Source organism: Kryptolebias marmoratus, linkage group LG22 (assembly GCF_001649575.2).
Source record: "Kryptolebias marmoratus isolate JLee-2015 linkage group LG22, ASM164957v2, whole genome shotgun sequence".
Taxonomy (NCBI): Eukaryota; Metazoa; Chordata; class Actinopteri; order Cyprinodontiformes; family Rivulidae; genus Kryptolebias; species Kryptolebias marmoratus.
The window spans coordinates 25,771,883-25,774,909 of record NC_051451.1 but is presented as its reverse complement, the minus strand read 5'-3'; the positions used below and the strand labels follow the sequence as shown (position 1 = coordinate 25,774,909).

Sequence of the window (3,027 nt, the reverse complement as noted above, 5' to 3'; positions counted from 1 at the left end):
AGCACTTTTCAGCAACAAGGCGATCCAAAGCGCTTTACAACAGAAACAAAAACAGAATCCAATACAGCAGGTACATAATGAAACACAAAAAAGAAAAACACATCAATCATGTATAATCTAAATGAAATGTAGGATAATCTAAATAAAATCATGAAACTAAACATATCTAAACATGAGCTAAAACAGTCAAAATAGTAGCTAAAATAATCTAAATGAAATCATGATAAAGTTAAAACTGAACTAAACAACAATTAGGAATCTAACAATATCTAAAGTATAAGCTAAGATAAAATAAACTAAACTAAACGTACAGAAACTAAACTAAATGTACAGGAAGGCTAAATAAGCTAAAACAGCAGATCCACAGATGTCCTTCAGCAGAGGGAGCAGAGCATCTTGTTTACATAAAAAATCCGGGGAGAAATTTCAAGATGGCTGACCAAGGTCAGCCTAGGGGAGCCAATATTCACAAACAGTAATTGTTTTGGTTCAAGCAGACATGTTTTTGTCTGCCTTGAAAGTCTTGCTTCTCAATGGCGAATCCAAACAGCCAAATTCCGGGACCATTCCGCCTGATTCAAGCGAGCAACTTTCTCCAAGATGTAACCCATATTATGAGTTCCAGAACCGCAATTCAGTCCAACTTGCGATTCAGCTCCCGTAACCACACAGGTTGATTGTTGACCGCCGAACCCATCAAACGAATTTGACGATAAGTCAGGTAACTGCTTAATCCAAACAACAAAAATCCTGTTATCAAAAACCCAAATATGTGAAGATCTTCCAGTTCAAGAGACAGAGAGAAAAGAAAAAAGAAAAAAAGAGAAAAGAAACACGTCCGCCTTCCACCAGGTGCAGAGAGAAGCAAAATGTATATGTATGTATGTGTGTGTGTGTGTGTGTGTGTGTGTACATACATACATACATACATACATACATGCATATTATTAAGATTATAAGGAGACCTGGTGATAGAATATTGAAGTGGAGGAAGAGGTTAGCCAGGAAGAAAATGGGACAGTGAGAGGACTGAAAAGAGTAGACAGGAATATAGGGAAATGCAATATAGAGCAAAGAGGGAGGTAGCAAAGGCAAAAAAGAAGATGTATGATGAGTTGTACAAGAGGCTGGACACTAAGGAGGGAGTCTGTGGGTAAGAACCAAGATGTGCAACAACTGGACGGCACTGCTGGTTTCAGTATGAACAAACTGAGTATCAAATTAAACATGAACTTTTTATATCAAATAATATCATTTACTGTATGGGAAATGAGTTATTTGTTTTTTGGTTGTTGTTGCTTTTTTGGGAAGCCTTAAAAGGCACATTGCTTTTGTGCATACACAGAGTTTGTCATGAAACTACATAGAGTCCAATGTGTCAGCCCCCTAATCTAGCAGTGTAATTTTTATTATTTCAGAGTTTCTGGAGACTTTTCAGGAAGTAAAGACTCAGGAGCTGGACAAACTGTCGGAGAGCGAAGAAAACATTGTCTCACTTCTGGAGCACTGTAGCAGGGTAAGCAAGAAATGGACAAAGTCAATTAATTACTGTAAACACCTTTAAAGATTGAGTACTTTGAGAAAATCATGTAGTTATTGGACAAAAAAAGTTCAACATTTTTTCATTTCTAGGGTATTATGTATAAGGAGTCCTTATACATCGTAGATTTTGATGTATATTCTTTAATCACGTCCTTATTAAGGACATGATTAAAAAAAAAGATTCTGGTCTTTGTTCTAGAATAAATTAAATAATAAAAAATAAATTCTTCTAGAATTGCGCCGACTCAGAGTGGCAGCACGTTGGAGTAGCTCTGTACCTCTCGTTAAGATTTATTTTCTTTTTTCAAATTTCATTCTTGTTTTTCCTTGGAAAATAGCTCTTTTTTTTGGACAACTATACCTTTTTGTCTTTGATGCTGTGCAGCTGGATTGATTTTTTCCAATACTTTTTATATTGTACTCTTTTGTTATGATGCGTAACCATAGCAACAGGGTGGTTTACAACAGGGAGCAGCTGATTAACATTGCAGAAGCAAAGAGGAGAGCGAGAAGGAGGAAGTTCAAACCATCTCTGCCAGCCATCATCATGGGCAACGTGAGATCGTTAGCTAACAAGTTGGATGAACTTCAAGCCCTGATAAGAACCCAGCAAGAGTATCGGAAATGTAGTATTATGTGTTTTACTGAGGCATGGCTGCAGGATCATATCCCTGACTCCAACATCTCTCTGCTGGGCTTCCTGACTATACGGGCAGATCGAGATTTAATAAGTAGCAGGAAAAGGAAAGGAGTTGCATTGGCAGTGCTTGTCAACAACAGATGGTGTCACCCAGGACATGTTACTGTGAAGTGTCGTCTCTGCAATCCTGACATTGAACTATTGGTAGTAAGTTTTCGTCCATATTATTTGCCAAGAGAGTTCACCGGTGTTGTTTTGGAAGCTGTTTACATTCCACCCTCAGCTGTTGCCGACAATACATGTGATGTCATCAGTTCCATCGTTGCTAAGATACAGACACAACACCCCAATTCTTTTATGGCAATATCTGGTGATTTTAATCACGCCTCACTCTCTGCCACACTGCCAACGTTTCAACAGTTTGTCAGCTGCTTTACTAGAGAAAACAAGACATTGGATTTGTTTTACACAATATGTCAATGATTCATATATTTCCAAAGCAAGAGCTCCTTTAGGTAAATCAGATCACAACCTTGTTTTTCTCTGCTCACAATATAAACCCCTTGTCCAGAGACAACCTGTTACAAACAGGACTGTGAGAAAATGGTCACAGGAAGCTGAAGAAGCCCTACAGGGTTGTTTTGATGCTACTGATTGGATTTCTCTTTGCAAGCCACATGGAGAGGACATCAATGCCATGACTGAGTGTTTGACCGACTATATAAACTTCTGTGTGGACAACACCATCCCCACCAGAACAGTGAGATGCTTCCCTAATAACAAACCCTGGATCACCAGTGAACTAAAGGAACTGTTAAACAAGAAAAAAAAGAGCCTTTAGGGAG

At 38.3% G+C, this 3,027-nt stretch overlaps 1 protein-coding gene across 1 annotated transcript in view; it reads left to right on the top strand.

Moving 5' to 3' along the window:
- The first annotated feature begins 1,424 nt into the window (after nt 1–1,424).
- The window catches only part of ift74 (intraflagellar transport 74), a 12,878-nt gene continuing 11,275 nt past the window's right edge, over nt 1,425–3,027 (top strand). The window contains exon 1 of the mRNA XM_017403981.3: nt 1,425–1,516. The gene's annotated coding sequence lies outside the window, so the exon portion shown is untranslated. The remainder of the gene's footprint in view (nt 1,517–3,027) is intronic.